Source organism: Leptonychotes weddellii, chromosome 8 (assembly GCF_054177405.1).
Source record: "Leptonychotes weddellii isolate Sample4059 chromosome 8, ASM5417740v2, whole genome shotgun sequence".
NCBI classification, from domain to species: Eukaryota; Metazoa; Chordata; class Mammalia; order Carnivora; family Phocidae; genus Leptonychotes; species Leptonychotes weddellii.
In genome coordinates this window covers 78,033,816-78,055,141 of record NC_138376.1, presented here as the reverse complement: position 1 = coordinate 78,055,141, position 21,326 = coordinate 78,033,816, and the positions used below count along the sequence as shown (strand labels likewise).

At 33.7% G+C, this 21,326-nt stretch overlaps 1 long non-coding RNA gene across 14 annotated transcripts in view; it reads left to right on the top strand.

The window, feature by feature from the left end:
• LOC102742234 (uncharacterized) overlaps nt 1–21,326 on the top strand; it is a 676,629-nt gene that overhangs the window by 444,132 nt on the left and 211,171 nt on the right. For 11 of the 14 annotated variants that reach the window (XR_014147837.1, XR_014147834.1, XR_014147836.1 and 8 more), the window contains one exon: nt 3,864–4,049. The exons of 2 other annotated variants lie outside the window; for them this stretch is intronic. This is a non-coding gene — a long non-coding RNA (uncharacterized LOC102742234). Of the gene's footprint in view, nt 1–3,863; nt 4,050–13,995; nt 14,248–21,326 lie in introns of those variants that run through there. One more of the 14 variants, XR_014147840.1, reaches the window with a different exon arrangement.

The following is a 21,326-nucleotide window of genomic DNA, read 5'->3' as shown; positions in this document are numbered from 1 at the left end:
TCTAGAATATATATATATATACCACATCTTCTTTATCCATTCATCAGTTGATAGACATTTGGGCTCTTTCCATAGTTTGGCTATTGTTAATAATGCTATTATAAACATTGGGGTGCATATACCCCTTCAAATCTGTATTTTTGCATCCTTTGAGTAAATACCTAGTAGTGCAATTGTTATTCTACTGTTTTTAGATGGAATGTTCTGAATATATCTGTTAGATACAAGATTAATGTACAAAACTCACCTACAAATTTCCTATATGCCACAATGAATAAATGGAATTTGAAATGAAAGCCACAATGTTATTTACAGTAGTACCCAAATAAATGAAATACTTAGGTATAAACCTAATAAAATAAATGCACAAGATCAATATAAGGAAAACTATAAGACTCTGATGAACAAAATCAAAGAATTAAATAAGCAAATATTCCATGGTGGTACATAGAAAGACTCAACATTGTCAAGATATTAATTTTTTTCAACATGATCTATAGAATCGTTGAAATCCCAGTCAAAATTCCAACAGCTTATTTTGCAGAAATGAGAAACTGATACAAAGTTTATATGGAGAGACAAAAGGCCCAGAATAGCTAATACAATATTGGTGGAGAAGCAAGTTGGAGGACTGACACTACTTGGCTTTCAGATTTACTTTAAGGTATAAGTAATCAAGATATTGTGATATTGGTGAAAAAATAGATAAATTAATTAGTGGAGCAAAATGGAGAGCCCAAGGGGCCAGTAGGTATATAGGAACTCTCTCTACTTTCTGCTCAATTTTGCTATGAATCTAACACTGCTCTGAAAAGTAAAGTCTATTTAAAAACAATTCAAGGTATAAACTAATATGGAATTATTCCCTGGGTACCATTTTTATTTTAACCACCCTATCTTATCAATGAAACCATTTACTCATAAATAAACACAAATTTAGTGCTTATATTTATAAAGATAATCTTTACCTTATTGTTCAACATAATTCTTCCTTAAAAAAAAAACAACATGGAATTACATGTAAATGGCATGTACGGTGTTATCCATTTTACTTTGCAATGAGACTGTATGTCATTTGTGTGTTGTAGTGGATTGAACTGTATCTTCCAAAAAGATATGTCTAAATTCTAACACTGTAGAGGATGATTCATGCTCCTACAGCCTTATTAATCTTAGAAAGCTGAAAGAGTGGATCTTAGAAACTACTTGAAGTTCCACAGGTTCTAGGAAGTTATCATTTGAGTTTGTTCACCATCTTCCTGTCTAGTTTCAGCTACAGATTCCTTAAAAGCACACTTCTCAGCATCACAACTTTATATGCCAAATTCCTAGAGAAGGAACTTGTGAGCATATTGTTTCTCTCAGGTAAGAATCTTTGGGGTTTTGACAGCAATGGATATCATCAGTATGAATAGGATTTTATCTCTAAAGTTAGTAATTTTTCAATTTCTTCATTCAAATGCATTATGAAATTGATAGATAATAATATGGAAGATTTTTGCCTCAAGAAATCTTTCAGGGGGCGCCTGGGGGGCTCAGTTGGTTAAGCGACTGCCTTCGGCTCAGGTCATGATCCTGGAGTCCCGGGATCGAGTCCCACATCGGGCTCCCTGCTCAGCAGGGAGTCTGCTTCTCCCTCTGACCCTCCTCCCTCTCATGCTCTCTGTCTCTCATTCTCTCTGTCTCAAATAAATAAATAAATAAAATCTTTAAAAAAAAAAAAAGAAATCTTTCAGTCTACTTCTGTTGATATATATGAATGCTTTCTAAAAGGCTGATCTTACATTTTATTAAAATTTCTGGGAGTTTTTTAAATAACAGATAAAATTGATATTTAAAAAAACAATGTTTACAAGGAGACCTGATTATATCTTTTACATACATGCTCTGAGAGACTGAGAAAATGCTTTCCAGAACACCTTATCTGAAAATTAAACTAGTATCTTTTTTTAAACAGAATTATTCCTTTAATATGGACTACAAAAGTAATCCCTAAAATCCCTTCACGTATTATTGTATTGTGTCACACTCAAATGCATTGCACATTGATGGCTTTTGAAATGTCATTATCATTTATTAGTTGCTAACACTTATTTCAAGCATCGTGTTTTGTTGTTTCCTTTTATGAAGACTTTTTGTCTATTTCAAAATCTTTCACATGAAAATCTTTTCTCTTTGCAATTTCTGCTTTTATTGTGTTTCCTTCAGTTGCCTTTTGGATGCCTTTCTTTTTTCTTAGGTTAGAGAGTTTTTTGGTAATTAGTTTTCATTATTTCTTTAAATGGCCCTCTGTGGGCTTTTTCATTCTCCTTTTATTGCTTTAGTTAGGTTTTTGTTTTTTTTTAATAAGGTATACTACTTTCTCTTACTTGGAATCTCCTTGACCCTTTCCAAAAAATAACAATAAAAATTAAAAGCAGGGGAGTAAAAACACACAAAATACGAGTTTAGAATAACCTCTGTGTGTGTGTGTGTGCACTCGTGCACACATGCATGCATATGATGCATAATACTGTGTTTTTCTTTAAAGATAGGCATTGGTATTTTATTTGGTAGATTTCCTTTTCATATTGGTTTGAAATAACAGTAATGCATACTAATAAAGAACAAAGAGAATAAAAATATAAGAAGTAAAAACAAGAAAATAATATAAGCTTACATCTTTCAAGTATTATTCCTGGTTGAATTGCTTTATTTCCTGGAAAATTAACAGTCTGAAATACAGCTTATGTTGGAAACTAGATAGACTTCCTACTGCTTTGTATCTGTGATAAATTAGTTTCAGGAAAAGAAGCTAGACATCTGCAGAACTTCTCACAGAGCAAGTTATCCTTCACGCTTACTGCATGGAAGATGGGGAAAAAGAAACCCACTTTTTGTGAGCAAGTCCATATCAGAGAGGGATTACAAAAAGGGTACATTTATGTCTATGCTGTATACAGCATGTGTTTGTGCACACTCTATGAAGAAAAAGGAGCATTATTTTAGAGTATTTCTACAGGGCAGAATTAGGACCAGTAAGTAGATTTAAAAGTTGGGTTAGGTACAATAAATTAATTTTTTAATATTAACTTGGGGTTCTGTGCCCCACTCCTGCTTAAAACTAAATCTGAATAACCATCTCTATGACATTAAATACAAGGAAAGCTTGAAATTTGTGGCTTCTAATATATTCTAACTCAGAAAATTATAAAAGGAAATAAAAATGGTTTAGATAATAAGTAAGAAACAAAATTACTTGGGGTCAAACTTTATCAAAAATAGGTATATAAAACATTGTTTTCTACTATGATTTTTGCCTCATCACACTTACTGCTATCTTTATAATTGTTTTTTTTCCAGTATAATTATTTGGTACATATAGAATCTGATTATAGCATGTTTATTCTGATCTTTACCTTTTATGATACAAAATTATAGAATTCAAAATTTTGAAAAGAATTAACATGATACCTGTTGGTACCTGTGCTATATCACAAATTAGTAAAATAAGAATAAAATAATTGCTGGTTGGGTTAGAGCTAAAGTAAAAAGGTATGGAAGGGATGTGTTTCAGCAAGATCAGATTGCCTCACAATTTGGTTAGTATCAGTGAATTTAATACCTTCATGGAGTTTTGAAAATTGAACCCAAATACTTAGCAATATGTACTATAGGTTAAAAATATCTATATTAATATATAATGTGAAACTTAAAATTAAATCACTAAATATTTGACAAACTTCCATAGCATATAGTAATATGAATTCTTATTATATGCATGATTATCATGATTTAGAAGTATATAAAGTATTAAAACTTATTTTGAGACAATTTTTGATATCAGATTCTTAATAGTTCTGTTTTTTCTTTTTTTTTTCGAGAGCATAAGTGAGTGGTGGGAGATGGGCAAAGGAAGAGGAGAGAATCTCCAGCAGACTTTGCACTGAGCATGGAGCCTAACATGGCCCTGGATATCATGACCCTAAGATCATTAACTAAGCCAAAATCAAGAGTTGGACACTTAACCAACTGAGCCACCCAGGCACCCCAATCGTTCCATTTTAAAGGTAAGGAAAATTAAAACAAATTGACTGAGAAATTTTTCCCAAAGAATGTACTTATTTTGGGGTAACAAATCCTCTTGTCCTTCTACTAAAATGTGTCATTTCTTTATTTCATAGGGATCTTGTAGATGCCATGGAGAAATAAAATAAATTAGGAAGTGGTTCCTGGCTTTAAAGGGCTTGTGATATAGATTGGAAAACAGACATATACATATAACACCATAAACAAATGGTTATACCTTAGGCATTATAGCGTAGGTATGAAGTAAAGGATCAATTGCAAAGATATGATGAGGATAGTCTTTTTTGTCAGACAAAAAGAAAAATATAGCAGTCAATGGTGAAACACCTGTATCTGAAATATTGTTCAGAATTTTTAACACCAGAATTTAAGAGGTCTTTGAAATGATGGAATGCAACTGGAATAACACAAGGGGAAAAAAGGTAGATGATTTGAACATAAAGAAGAGTGAGTTTTGAACAGGGTTGGGAGAGGAAGTGTGTGAGCATGATTTCATTGTGGTTCCAGCAAATGCTCTTATAGGAATTTTCTAATAATTAGCACTGTTTCAAAATGGAATTGGGCATTATCATTCCCCTTATGAATTTTTAAATAGAGGCTGAATTATTTTGTCTCTCTGGATTAAGTGCATGGAAGGTTGAACTAGATTTCTTTCAGTCCTTCTTGATTCTAAGCACCTAAAAGTCAATTAATGAACCTAGTAATTAGATATTAGCAAGAAATTTCAGATAAATTCCATTTGTCACCATGCCTGCCAGGGTTTATTTGTTCTTTAACTCAATAAATGCTTGTTAAGTAACTATGTGCAAGCTGCTGGGATTGGGACTAGAAATGCATAATGTATCAAGTAGAATTAAATAAATATAAGTAAGTGATCATACTAGATTATGACAAGTGCTTGTTGCAGGAAATGTGAGTTGGCTACCCATAGCCTTTTTCCTTTTTATTCCCTGTTTAAAACCTCTAGAACTTGTTGTTGATGTTGTAGGGAAAGTTCTTTCACCAGAGAACCCCAGATGGACCTTTTCTCCAGCTCTAGGGATGAATCGTAACTATGTTAACCCCACTCTCTTTTGTCAGTTATTTGCCTTCCCATTCTCCCATTTGACTCAAGGTGACCTTATGGCAAATTCTAGCAAAGGAAAGAGAAGGGTTTGACTTAAGATTCCTGAAAAATCTATTTTTATAAAATATGGGAAAAGTACACAAATTAAGGGCCTTATTGTCACTAATTCCTCAATGCTCTATCTTGGTTCTTATTTTTGAATATATTTGTGATGCCAGAACTTCTGCAGATAACTTAGCAGTCAGGTAACAGGAACAATAAAAGGGAAAAAATACCCATATTTGAAGAATAGTGGCTCATAAAGCTGGGAAAATCCTGGGGCTTTACTGAAATCATTGAGTTGCTAAAAAACAAACACAAACAAACAAACAAAAACTCTAAGATTACCCATCTCTGCACTTTCCTTGTAAAATTGATAAATGTTCTTAGTATAAGCTACCATTTGGTATCTTTTAATTGCATCTGGAATCAGTCCCAACTTACACAATATTGTGTGTGTGTGTGTGTGTGTGTGTATGTGCATGCACACCTCAGGTGAAAATTAAAATATATGATCAAGAACACTGATCACTGAATTTTATATTACTAGTTGTGATGTGTCATGTTTTTCCTTCTATTTTGGTCATGTTTCTCTGTGTGCATTAACCATGTAACAAAATTGCCAATCGCTTGAGTCTGTTTTTATTCTCCCCTATGAGCATCTGTGTCCCAATAGAAAACACGTAGTACACTCAAACTGGATAATTTGAGAAAATTCAACATAAAACTATTGGTGAAAGTATGGCAGGGTTTAGAGGACCTAAAAAGAAATAGAATAGGGCCCCTGGAACCACCAGTAACAAGAATCATCACTACTACCAGCCCTAAAGGCACAAGGAAAGAGGGATTACTATAATCCCCAAATGTAGCTGTATGGAAAGACATCAGGTCATGGCTGGATGTTTCCTGGAAAAGTTAGTTGTGGGTCTGTCCATAGAACTGTGCAACATGACAGTTGGTTTCCTTCAGAGGAAGCAATTGAAAGAGTAGGGGAGAGCGAGTAAATTGGAAGCCACAGTATCTTTGTAATCTGATTGTGAAAGTGCTATCACATCACTTTTGCCATTTTCTGTTCATGGAAATGAGCCATTAGGTCTAGCGCACATTCAAGGAGTAGACTAAACAAGGGCTTGAATACCAGGAAATGGAGATCCTTAGGAGCCATTTTAGAGAGTACCCATAATGTTAGTGTTAATAATCTAAGAATTGGTTTTTATCAACTCAAATAAAGTGATTTACAGAGATGATACTGAGATATGATATAGCTGAAGCATAGTAAATAACTAGGAAACATGAAGGAAAGTAGTCAGAGAATATCCAAGACTCAGTAATGCAGTGACTTGTAGATCATGGAAATTAGTTCAGGGGCACCTGAGTGACTCAGTTGGTTAAGCGTCTGCCTTCGGCTCAGGTCATGATCCCAGGGTCCTGGGATGGAGCCCCACATCGGACTCTCTGCTCAGCGAGGAGCCTGTTTCTCTCTCTCCCTCTGTCTGCTGCTCTTAGGCCTACTTGTGTGCTCTCTCTCTCTCTCTGTCAAATGAATAACTAAAATCTTAAAAAAAAAAAAGAAAGAAAATAGTTCAGGCATAATGCTATATTTAAGTGGTATCCATTGATGTATTTTAATTAAAGCATTGAGAAATTTTTAATGCAATTAAAATGAATTACTTTTGAAAAGAAATTACTTTTGTATTTAGATGGAGAATGGGTTGCCAAGAAGCAAAAGTGAAAGAAGGAAATCAGTTAGGAAGGCAATAGCTGTAACTCAGGTTAGAAGTAATTTTGCTTTGGTCTGGAGTGGTGGTAATGGATATGAAGTAGGTGGATTTCAGATAGATATATTTTGGAGATTGAATTGTCTTGCTGAGTATTTAATATAGGTTAGTAAAAAAAAAAAGAAAAAAGAAAATCAAAGGTCTGCCTTAGGATTTTGGTCCTTATATCTAGGTGACTTACAGTTCTATTTACTGAGATGTGGAAGACTGAGAATAGAACAGGTTTGTTATAAAACCAGTTAGTTACACTTCATCCATTTTAGGTTTGCCCTATTATTAAACAATCAGTAGGTGGTACCAAGTAGGAAGCAGGATAGAAGAGTTTGGAATTGATAGTATTTGTCTGGGCTAGAGATAATGATGTGGAAGTCATCACATATAGATGACTTATTATATCAACACAGAGATATTTTGTGTGGAACTTTTCTACCAGAGAAGTGCTGGAGCTTTTAGAGGGATGTCTCCAACTCAGATGGCCACATCATTTATTTTACCAAACCAGAAATCATACTCTTCCTGAATATCTTTCTTCGGGCTTAACAGACTTTACAGTTTTCTTCAAGAATAGTATGTGAGCACTTGCTTTAAACTTGTGTAAATGACTCAATCAAATTACTTTCTAATTCAAAGGAACTATCTACACCAATGATAAACTCAATTTTCCATTCCTGTGTGACAAAAAGTAGCTTACTATCTTGAAATTAAAGTTTGTATAGTTTCTAGTTCCAGCTTATAAAAACATGTAGGTATATTTATAAGGAATCATATGAAGCTTATAATTATATAATATTTATTATTTTGCATTCCTAATTCTTTACATTGTAAACTAAGTATTAAATTCACCATTACAGAGTTTCAATAAATATAATTTCAATCACTGTGTTATAGTTCAAATCATAGATACATGAAATTTTATGTGATAGAAATAGAAAATAGTACATATTTCAGGTGATGAACCATAACTTCTGGACCTAAGTAATCACTGATAAAATGAAGTTTTTATATATTTTTTTGCTTGATGAGTAATTATTTAAATAAACATTTATTCAGGATTTAATGATAAAACAATATAAGAAATACAATTGATTTCATTTCAGTAACTTACATCCACATGGGGGATCTAAGGTAGCAAGCATGTAACTATAAAGAAGCAATATAGGTCAGATTATAGTCTGAATCAGAATCATTTAGAGTTCTTTTTTAAAAGGAAAACAGAGTTTTCTAGTTTAGGCATTGAGAACCTACCTTTTATGACAGGATTCCAGGTATTTTTATACTCTAAATTTTGAAAACATATGATGTAATACATATATTTTATAAATACGGTATAATATATATTGTGATAATGGATACTTACAGGGTATAATGAAAGCAAGAAGACCACCCTAACTTGATTCTAAGATTTTAAGAAAATTATTACTGAAAATAGGAAATCTCCCTAAAATGTTTATCAGACAATAAAAATAAGTAAGATTATTGAGCTCTGCCCTTCTAGGCAAGTGTTTCAAAACACCATTGTGATGGTCTTTTTGAAAAAATTCTATACGGAACAATTTTTAATGCAATTAAAATGAATTACTAGAAAATTAAAGATTAAAAAATGCATGCAAAATGCATGTCCCAATTTTTTTCTGTAATTCACAGACATAAAATATTGGTCAAAGTGCCATATGATTTTCTAAATATTTACTTTCAATTTCTGCACTTAATTTGTTGCCATTTGATAACAGTTTGCAAACCACCACCTGTCTACAAGATACACTTTGAATAGCACTATTCCTGGTCATGTGGATAAAAATTAAATATGTCCTGTGTAGAAATAATTGTTAAAGCAATAAATAGGTAGGAGACATCCACATCCATCCAGCACAGTGAAGGAACTGGGCCTTTTAGTATTGGTCCAATGTGGAAATGCATGAATACGTATACATGTGTGGATATATGTGTAAATAGTGATAGTTTATTTGGGTGGAAAACAAGAGCAAAAATATTATATCAACAAAACAAAGAAATAAGATGTTGTGAGCTCTGACATTATTCTCAGACTTTAAAAAATATAGTTTTATTTTACTATAGAAAAGATGTGAGTACTTACATACATGCTTAAAATTATATAAAAACTCTTATTTTATTTAATAAGCTATCATATTTTGACTTTTAATCCCAAAGCTGACATCTCAAAAACCATTACATGCCAATATCTAACCACTAAATAAATGTCTTCTTTTTAACCACTCCCGATAGGAATGCAGGGAGAAATTGTAGGAGTTGGAGCCTAAGATAGGAAAGGAGTTGGTCTCAACTGCTGCCATCAATGGAGATTCAAAAATATGAATTACCCTTAGCTCTTATCAATGGCTATTTGATATATCCTTAGAGACTCCTACTATAAGAATAACTATTTCTCTCATTTATTTCCTCCAACATCAATTAGGCTTGATAAGGCAGAAAAAGCCATATGTCACATTTGGTGTGTTTCTGGATGACTGCATTGATTTTTGGCTTGTGGATAAATTCAATTACATACAGCATTCAGAGATTTCTGTAATTGTAATTTTGTTGGATCTCCTCACTCAATAACTTCTCATTTCCTAATCTCCAGTAAGGTCAAAGTGGCAGAGTGTAGAGTAATTTTTTAAAGCAGTACATGAGTAAAATTCAATATCTAATAATAGGCAAAGCAAATGCTATTATACACTCAACATTCAGCTTTTAAAATTCATATTAATTGCAAACTATCATCTGCTCAAGTTCTGTGGATGTCTCATACCTGAAAGCGTGGACTCCTGATTTAGAAATAAAAGCTGTAATTTCTGCCTGAATGCTTTGGATTTAGCATTACTAAATTTTGCAAAAGTTAATTATGAAATCTTGAAGCTTAAGTTTAAATTATGAAGTTTTATAACAACGGGAATATGTATGTGTATGTATATATACAGTTAACATGTTATAAATATATCAAAAACATGCAAACCTGCAAAAAAGAGAGCAAAGAAAGTGTTACATTCCAGGACAAGGATTAGGATGGAGAGAAGAAGAAGAGAGAGATTACCAGGAACATTTGTATAAAGAGATTGAGGAATGAAGTTGTTTCTCTGTCAGAATTTTTTGCTACTTCTCTTCATATATAGTCACTTGATGTAGCACCAAGTATTTCTGATTATTGACTCAGACTGGCAGTTGGCTATTGATGGAATACACACACACACACACACACACAATTCTATAAGGTACTACAAAAAATATCATTTATTTCACTCAGTTAGCTTTGGTATATTAAATTGTCAATGTTCCCTTCTGTTTCCAGTGTCATACTCCATATCATTGATATCATACATTGCTTCTTGAGCTCAGCTCTAATCTTTTACTTCCCCATGATCTCCTGGTTTATGGTCCTCTTGATTTTGTTTTGTTTGTTTGTTTTGTTTTCATCTCCTTCCTTGCTTTTTGTTGTGTATGGTACAGTAGAAGAGCACTAAACTAGGAGTGAGAACAAAGATTTGAATGCTAGTGCAGCTACTTAGTAATTCTTTTATGTTGGGCAAGTCTCTTTCTTCTCTCAACCTCAAGACACTCATCTGTAACAGTTATCCTACAGGGTTCTTGTGAAGATTAAATAACGTAATAAATAAATGAATATATGATTGGAGCAAGACTGGCCAGAATGAATGGCCTCTAGAGCATAAGTCTGTTATCTTAAATGACAATAACAGGATGCAAAAACTTATAAAACTTAGTTAAATTTTAAAAACCTTATAAATATATAATTTATAAATAAATTTAATGTTAAAACAAGTATTTTAGTAAGCCCTAAGAAGAAATAGATAAAAATGTAAATGCCCGTTGTTTCTAGGTTGGTAGCCATGGCTATTCATTTTATTTTTTATGTCTTTGTTTTTACAAGCTACTAAAAATAAGGATATTTTGATGGTTTAAAGAAAAAATATGCATATACTAAATCACTAGGATAAATGAGAAAGGACTCTTCATACTCTGGGAGAAGAATGAAAAGAAAATAAGGAAGACAGTTGAAGGAAATGTTTGAAAATGCAGTAAAGCCAAGCTGCAATTACTTACTGTTACTTACCTCCTCTTTTCTCTGAAATATAAGATAAAATGGCCCAGTGAGATCTAAAAGGAAACAGTGGAGCTTAAAAATACTGAGATACATGTGACATTCAGCCTAAGTAGTAGCCCAAGATAAGATTCAGGGACCAAGTATGAACAGATGATAAAACTTTTTGAGAAAAATCATTTGCTACAGAAACAAGGCTGATGGACTGAACATGTAATTAGAAGACATTATGTTGCTATGTCTTAGAGGGTGTGGACTTAGGATAATCATTCAGCTACTCTTGTAATTAGTCTCCTAATGTAAAATTCATTCTTATTAGGACAGTTGAAATTATATTTTGGAAGTAGTGTGGAAAAGATAATAACATGAACCTAGGGCATGCCAATGAGGATGCTTGCTTGAAGTGTGATGAAAGACAAGATGTCTGAAGCTGGGATGGTCAAGGAACTGAGGAAACACTGAGTGTCGTACTGATATTTTAATGCAGATTTTTGAAATCACCGAAGATAATTATGGGAGTCAAGGTATAAAAAAGGGGGTCCTGTTGTTATGGAATTTTTTTTAGTTATATGAATATGACTACATTAGCTAAACTATGTCTGCTGTGAAACTTGACTTTTATTATTTTTTTTAATTCCAGTATAATTGTCACACAGTGCTATATTAGTTTTAGGTGTATATTATAGTGATTCAACATTATATACATTTCTCAGTGCGCATCATGGTAAGTGTACATTATGGACATTTTTTAATGTACTTGGTTTGGATATTTGTTCTTATGCAAAGACTATTTAGTTCTGATTTATGACTTTTATATTTTCTTGATATCTTTATCTTGAGACTTTGTTTGCTATTTGTTCTTAACAAATACATCTGTTAAAATTGGAGTTACACCAACTCAGTATGAAATTCCTAATTGCCATTGACTGGTGTTACAAGGCAGCATTTAAGGATTTCTCGGAGTTAAAAAGTTTATCTAGAAGATGCTGTGTAATGATGAAAATCGCATATTGGCCCACTTTTCTGTCTAACAATTCTTATGATGCTTTCTGACATGATTAGTGTATTGATATCCTGCAGAGAAGGTATGTTGCATAGTTAATACAATAACATTTGATGGGAGAAAGTTTGAGTTTTGTCATATTTTACTGTAGTTTATTCCTAGGACATCCCATTATGTACTTTGAAGGTACCAGGGTCTGTAAGAAGGATGTTGAATTCTTCTTAGGGTTCTAACTAATCTGCAGACCAGTGTTTTCAAACTTCTTGGATGCAGGGCCCTTTGATACTTTTCAAAATAATTGAGGAATCTAGATAGAGTTTGATTATGTATATTATATCTATTAATATTTACTATTTTAGAAATTAAATATTTTTCTAATTAGTTGACTTTGTTTTTTGATTTAGGTATAATTGACATGTAACATAATGCTAGTTTCAGGTGTATAGCATGATGATTAGATATTTGTATATATTGTGAAATTATCACCACAATAAGGCTAATTAATAGTTTTAAATACTTAGTGATTTTAAAATTACTGCAAAAATCCACTATAAGTTGTCATAAATATTTTATAAGAAGTAACAATATCTTCAAAAAATTTAAGAGAAAAGTCACATTGCTTTATATAAAGTTTTGGAACTGCCTTTAGTGTCTGACTTAAGAGAAGAAAGATTAATTTTCATTTTTGCCTCTGCTGCTATCTGTTTTGTTTGAAATTCATAGAGAAAATCCAGCCTCACATAGGTAATTATGAATATGCCATATAGTCTGTGGAAGACTATGCTGCACACTCATGAAATAATGAGTAAAGAAAATAATATCTTCCTATTATTATAAAAATATTTTTGACCTTCTGAACTTTGTGTGCAGTTCTCTATACAGTCAGTGTCTGGGGATTGACACACACACACACACACACACACACACTCAATACTCAATAGAGTCATGAAGTATAGCAAACAGTTCCGCTGAGGAGGGTGTGATCAGATAGAGAAGAGTATTTAGAGAAAATGGTGTCCGGAGGGGTCAGTAGAAAGTAAGAATCATTAGGAAATGCATGAGCTGTAGCTGAGTTAACAGTTAAGTGTTGTTGATGTGGGTGTGCAAGAGTCACAGTGGTCCAACACCAACCACAGTTAATTACAGATGGCCTCAAAATGAAGATGCTGGGGTAAGCCCTTTGGGGCACAGTCAAAACACATGACCAAGAGGTTAACCTTATCCATCTACAATTGAAAACTGCAAACTGAGATTCTAACTATCCACAAAAGAATTGTGTAAAGAGTAAAGAGTAAGACAGTCAATTTAATTCAGCATAGAGGCGACATAAGGAAGTATCAAATGGGTGCATGCCCTAGAGCTAGAAACACTGGGACACAAGAAAGTTGCGTCTTGTAGAGTGTTCAGTGTGTTCAGTGTATATTGCTCCTTCCTGTCATTATGAAAATGAACAAGATCAAAATTTGAAATGAGAAAAAAATAGCTCTTAGCTTCATTTTTTTCTCATTGTTCTTACTGTCATCTAAGTATTAGTCTAAAAACTTTTTATTTACTATCACCCCATAGCCTGCACACCTCCCATCCCCCTTTCCAATCAATTGTCCTTGCTGATACCAGAGTTAACGTCAGATGTTAATCTAATCAGGGCTATACTGCTTAAAGGACTTCTCTGACTTATCTCTGATTTTATGATAAGCATCAAACTTCTTAGTCCATCATTCTTATCCTGCTTATTGGCACAAGCTCACCTTCACATTTCCCAGAGATACTTTTCTAATTGATTTATTTAGAATTTATTCAGAATCTCCCTCTCTCTCCCACACACACACACACACACACACACACACACACACACACACACACACACATATATACAGTTGAGACCTCTGGATGCTCCTATGTAGCTATGGGGCTGGCCACCCTACCCATCTCCCAATCACCTGTTGTTCTGTCTTTCAAAACACAGATTAACCAAAGAGATCCTCCCAGAATAAATTAGAAAATGGAAACAGCAAAGACAGTATCCTTCCATGATGATACGAGAAGCAAACTCCTGGAGCGCCTGGGTGGCTCAGTCAGTTAAGTGGCTGCCTTCAGCTCAGGTCATGATTCCAGGGTCCTGGGATCGAGCCCCACATGAGGCTCCTTCCTCAGTGGGGAACCTGTTTCTCCCTCTCCCTCTACCTGCTGCTCTGTCTACTTGTGTTCCCTTTCTCTCTCTGTGTCAAATAAATAAATAAAATCTTTAAAAAAAAAAAGAGAGAAGCAAACTTCTTTTCACATCAACAGAATTGCTTCCAGATGACAAAAAACAGAGAACTATGTGCATGTAGGACTGCTCCACGGGTCATGTGAATAATCAAGTCCCCTTGTTTGTGGATGAAACTTTCCTCAGAGGACTATATGAGGCAGAACACAGCAAGGCCAATTCTCAGTATGCAATGGGTTCTTCTTTATCCCCACTGCAAAATTAAGCAATTAGGAAGATCAAGAAATGAATGTATCTACCTTTGGTCCTGGTGATGGGAAAGGTATAGAAAAGGACAAGAGTCATTTACTTGTTTGAGCAATTTATTTTTTAACGGTCTGATCATTCGGAGTGTTTAAATCTTCTGGTCCAACATATGAATAGGGAATATTGTTAGGGCAGGTAGGTCTCCCATGAGTTCCAGGCAAATTTATATAATGTACCTGGGAAGGTCAGAGCTACAACCATGATGATCCCAAATAAAAACAAGTGAGTAGAATTTAAGTCCACAGAGATTGTATTGGCATATCTCTATCTCGATTTATATCTGTATCATATCCATTTCTGTAGCCAGGCCAAATTACCATCTCCTACAATGCAAGTATGTTTCCACCAATATATTAAGTTACAGTAAAAAAACAAAAGAAAAGAAAACTGTCATAAAAATAGTAATGATACTTCTCAGTGCCTGTGTGTAAAAAATGTTCGTTTATTCTATGAAGACAATTAAGTGGGAAGGAAGCCAAATTATAACCATGAAGCAAATTCTGGGTGAGCATGAACTTGGAGGCAGACCAGCTATCTAAGGGAATTTTATGTATCTGCCTAGACTCCTGATATTATTTGCCAATAGATCCAAACATGATGGCTAGGAAGATTTAGTCTGTTTGTGAAAGCTCCCTCTCCGGAGACAGCTGGGGTGCACACTGTTGTTGCTGGCTTCTGAGACTCATTTACTCATTTGTCTCTCCCCTCTTTGCCTCAGCACTCTTCTTTTTTTTTTTTTTTTAAGATTTATTTACTTAGGGAAAGAGTGTGAGCAGAGGGAGGGGCAGAGGGAGAGAATTCTCAAACAGACTTGCTGCTGAATGGGAAGTCTGATGTGTGGCTCAATGCCAGGACCCTGAGATCGTGACCTGAGCCGAAATCAAGAGTCTGATGCTCAACCCACTGAGCCACTCAGGTGCCCCACATCATTCTTCTTTTGATTGAACTAACACATTCAATTAAATCGCGTCAAATTTTGTTTCTTTTAGATAACTTTGCTATCCTTTTATTGACAGAACATATATAGACTTTACTTTTGATACTCAAAAGACAATCTTTTTTTCTTCATGTTATATTATTAGAAGACTCTTAACTATAAACTTTAGTACTGTCTTCCTTTTTTTTTTCCTCTTTAAAAAAGGAAAAAAAAATGCATCCCATTAATGACTATCTGAATGGCACTTTACATGAATCATCCCTTTAAAATTTCTCAGTAACACAGATAAATTGAGATTATTATGTTTATTGATGTGAAAATACAGTGCAGAGGTGTCCAGTGACCTGCTTAAGGTCATTGAGTTATCAAGTGGCAGAACCAATATAGAACTCAGGTCTCTTTGGGCCCAGTACTCAGTCTGTACTTTTCTAACCTTAAGTTGAAAGACCATGGTGACTGTTCACTCAACCATGTAGTATGTAATCTATACATGATCATGTGCCATAGTTACCAAATGAGATAAATATCTTAGGACAATATACTTGTACTAAGTATTGTGCATTCAATATGAATGAGGAAATGATATATAAGAAAAACTGATATAGATTGGAAGAAAGTATGGAAACACCTGATATGGGAAGTAATACTTCTAATTATATAATGCATAATAGTATTATCCTGTGTGTTCTATACCTGAAAGTATTTACTGTCCCAGGAAATGGTTTTGTAAATTCACTTATCAGCCATTTTAAGTCTAAAAGCAAAGACTTGACTTGGCATTAATTGTATATGACTAGTGATGGAGGGAGATGTGGGACTATTAATTCTAGTTATAACAAAAGTTAAAAGTTAGTTCTGTTGATGATTCATTTTGCCTAATCAACATCTTAATAACAGGTGAATAGATTAAGAGCAATAAGTAGTCTCAGTTTCTTATTGCTGATTGCTGTGATATTTTAAAGATTGAAATCAATAATTAAGATAATTAAGTCATTCAACGTCAGCCTTCTATGCAGACATTTAAAACTATTTAAATAAATAGCTGGCATACATCCATATGACATTTGGATTATTCTGACATGCTTTGCTCTATACCTGATTAGATTAAAAAAGGGCAAATTATATATTTACAAATATACTAAAGTATGAGAATTTGCAATAGGACTTCATAAAGTAAACTCCTAAAAATATGGAATAAGGCATTGTTTGACTTGGATGCACAAAACTCCAACATTTCCATTTTCAAGAAACATGTTTACTCATAATACTTTGTTATCCATCATCATTTGGAGAATTGCAGGCAGCTGATAGGACACCCAGTAGTGTGCTCAATCCATCTGTTCATCCATCAAACTTACAGCAAATATGTGAAATGAAAGGTTTGCCTTAGGTCACAAAACCAAAGGCAAAATTTAGTCATGACAGTTAAGGAAAAAAACAAACCATGCTTTAGCCTTTTGGCTAAATTTGTACTGAAATTACCTTGTCTCCTTTATAAAATAATCTGACAAAACCTGAATGACGGATCTTAAACAACTATGTCAAATCCTGTTTTACATTTGATAGCAATTTAGTTGACATTAAAAAAATTCAGTCAGTAAATCTATATAATGAAAAAATGGTCAGGACAATATATGTTTTTTTACGTATGATTTATAATGTAAGGAGCTCTTAGATTATATACTTCTTTTAGTTGTGGGTTGGAGGGGTGCACACAACATCTTGGAAAATGGTAACTTAAATTTGTCCATCACAAGTGTCCATCTGGTCTCTCTTTATCACAGAGAACAGCTCAAAAAAAATTTTTTTTAAGATTTTATTTATTTATTTGTCAGAGACAGGGCACAAGCAGGAAGATTGACAGGCAGAGGGAGAAGCAGGCTCCCTGCTGAGCAAGGAGCTGATGCGGGACTAGATCCCAGGACCTGGGATCATGACCTGAGCTGAAGGCGGAAACTTAACTGACTGAGCCATCCAGGCATCCCTCAAAAATTGTTTTTATAACCATCAGTCCTTAGTAGAGAATAATCTATAACTTGAAACATGGAATTATGTATGTTAAATTATCAAAAACCTCTACAATACAGCTACATGATTAAAGTTAAAGTGCATATATATCAAGCAAATACTTAATTTATCTTTCAGTATAATCAGAAAAAGTATACTGTTATGCTTTATCTTAATATTTGGCATTATATTTATTGAAGTCTATATGAAATAACCTAGAATTCTGACTTCTATCCCCATTTCTGTAATAGTATTTTTCTTATTCATTAATTGCTTCAACAAATGAAACACTTGAAACTCATGAAAACACTATGGTTAGTTTTAAATATTAGGAATGCTACAATAAATGAGAGTATCTGCCCTCAAATTGCTACTAGGAGAGACAGTAAGTAAATATGCAATTAAAGTGCAATATGATAAGAGTTATAATGGTTCCTAGTTCAAAAGGACAAGGCAACCCACAGAAAAGGCACATAATCTCTTCTTGAGTACCTAGAGAAACCTCACATTGGAATTCACATCTGAGATGAGACTCAAAGAATAAGTAGGAGTTTATCAATGAGAATAGGAAAGAGCATTCTAGGTAGAAGGAATTGAATGTGTAAAATTCCAAAAGAGATGAAGAATATGGTATCTTTACAAAACCACAAAGTTTTGGAAATGAAGAGGGCAGATTTCAAGCAGTGGTGGTATGAGAATGATGTTTTTGTGGTGGTAAGAGAGGTCTGGTAGCTGTGAAATCGATTCAGTGAGAAATAATCATCACCTGACCAAAATAGTGACAATAAGGATAAGAAGAAATGGATAGATGCCAAGCATGATTGATTACTGATTTTCTATGAGGTTGAATGAAGGGAGTTTTGGAGGGGTGCACACAACATAATAAATCATAATCAATCAAAAATATACTGAAATTCATGTGAAGATATGGTTAGCAGTGAGTAGGCTCTTAGGAATGAATTCTGGAATGCAGGATTGATTTGGAGAACAATAATATATGGGAGAAAAATGAGATTTTGCATTTCTTCTTGTAACATTTTTCTCATTTGAACTCAGTGCTCAGTTCTGTGGAGGGATTTGACAGTTAAATCAGAGTTGCTTGCTGACATTTTGAGATTCCATCTGTAATCTTAGTTAGAAAATGGAAAGGGCTTATAGCAGAAGAGTCTCAGGCAAAATATAATAAGAAGTAATCTCAAACTTCCTGTCACAGCAGTAGGAACTTGTTATACCTTTGTGGATGAGGGAAAGCCATGACTATAGACTGAATGTTTGTGTTCCTCAAAATTCATATGTTGAAATCTAACCCCTAAAATAGTGGAACTTGGAGGTGGGGCTTTTGGGAGGTGATTAGGTCATGAGGGTGAACCCCTCATGGGTAGGATTAGTGCTCTTAAAAAAGACACTCTATAGGGATCCTTTGCCCCTTCCATCTTATGAGGACAAGGCAAAAAGACTGCCAGCTCTGAACCACTTTGAACCATGGAGTGGGCTCTCACCAGACACAATTTGCCAGTAGTTTGACATGGACCTAACCTCTAGAACAGCAAGAAAAAAGAAAAAGAAATCCACTGTTTGTAATTCATCCAGTCCATAACATTTTTTATAGAAATCCAAATGAACTAAGATAGCCATCATGGAAGCAAGGAGAACATAGATGTGTTTGTATCTGTTTGTGTGTGTTTGGGGGAAGAGGTGGCTCATGAAGAGAGGAAACAGGAAGTTAGCTTCATGATCCATGTTCCAGGGAGGTGGCAAGGTAGATGTATTTGTTGATTTGTGGCCAGAAAAGATATATGCCCAATTTCCTGTTAAAAACCTTCTATCTGCTCATAATAAAAATTAAGAGAAATTATTATACAGTTGGGTATATAGTTATATAGGTAACTTATATATATGGTTATATTTCTTTTATATTGAGGTATAACTTGCATACAGTAAAATATATTGACCTTAAGTGGTTCATTCATTGAATTTTCAAAATTGCATAAATCCTTGCAATCTGCACACCAAAAGAATAAAGACCAAAGCTATCATCCCAGAAAATTCATCATTGGCCCTTTCCATTCAAATGCATACCCTATTCCTACCCATGGATTAGTTTTGCTTTTACTGAATTTTATATAATGCCCTGGCCTCTTTTACTCCATATAATGGTTTTTGAAATTTATTATGTGTTTGTATGTATCTGCAGTTTCTTTTTTTTCTTAATTGTTGAGTAGTATTCTATTATATAGATATGCCATAATTTCCTTTTTATGTGGATAGTTATTGGGATTATTTTCAATGTATTGGCTACTATGAATAAGGCTGCTATACACCATTTTTTTCAACCTTTTTTTTAGGGCTATATGCTTTCCTTCTATTCAGTAAATACCTGAGAGTTTAAATATGTATCATACAGTAGGAGAATGAATAATTTTCAAAGAAATGTCAAATACTTATCTATAACCTACCATTTAAAATTATAAATGTATGAATGTTCCAAGCACTCTGTATCTTCAGAGACATTTTATATTGTTAATATTTTTAAAGAACTTCTCCACCTCTACCTTACTACTTCACTTTAATTTTTTAAACAGATTTATTGTAGGATATTTTGATCTTTTTAAACAATTTATTGAAACATGATTAATATACAAAATGTTATACATATTGAGTGTAAATCTGCATAAATTTTGATGTATGTATAACTTGTAAAATCATTACTAGAATCAAAATGAACATATTTATCTCCCAAAAGTTTCCTTATGCCCCTTTGTAATCTCTCATTTCAATCCCTGCCTAATTCAAAGCGTCGCTTATGTACTTCATGTCACTCTAGATAAGTTTATATTTTCTAGAGTTTTATGTAAATGGAATCATGCAATTTATAATCCTTCTTACCTGACTTCTTTATCTCAACATTTTTGAGATTTTTCCATGTCATTGTGGGTATCAATAGTTCATTCATGTTTATTGATACATAGTATTCTACTATGTAGATATACTATTTATTTATGGACATTTTAATTTTTTCTAATTTTCAACTATTATACTATGATCATTATTGGAAAATCATTTTAATGACATATTCTTTGTTTTATCTTGAGTACATCCACTATGGCAGCGTTATTATATATAGCATATATTATATGTTTAACATTTTAAAAAAACTATTCCAAAGTAGTTGTACCCTTTGACAGTCCCACCAGATCAAATTGCTCTACATCCTTGCAAACCTAAGTAAGTGTGCAATGATATCTCATTGTGATTTTAATTTCCATTCTCCTAGTAACTAGTGATGATGAGCATATTTTCATGTGTTTATTTGTATCTTCTTTGGTGAAATGTCTGTTTAAATCTTTTGCAAATTTTTATGGTGTTGTTGGGTTGTTTGTTTCATTGAGTTTTGAGAGCATTTTATATATTCTGGATACATATCTACTTTTTTTTTTTTTAAGTAGACTCTATGCCCAGCATGGAGCCCAATGTGGGGCCTGAACTAACAACCCTGAGATCAAGACCTGAGCTGAGATCAAGAGTTAGATGCTTAACCAACTAAGCTGCCCAGGATACAGAACTATCTTAAGTTTCTTCCTGCTCTTGAAAAGGTTTCATTTGGCTGTGGTTGAATGAACTTTTTACAAATGACAATTAAGGGCGCCTGGGTGGCTCAGTTGGTTAAGCGACTGCCTTCGGCTCAGGTCATGATCCTGGAGTCCCAGGATCGAGTCCCGCATCGGGCTCCCTGCTCGGCAGGGAGTCTGCTTCTCCCTCTGACCCTCCTCCCTCTCATGCTCTCTGTCTCTCATTCTCTCTGTCTCAAATAAATAAATAAAATCTTTAAAAAAAAAAA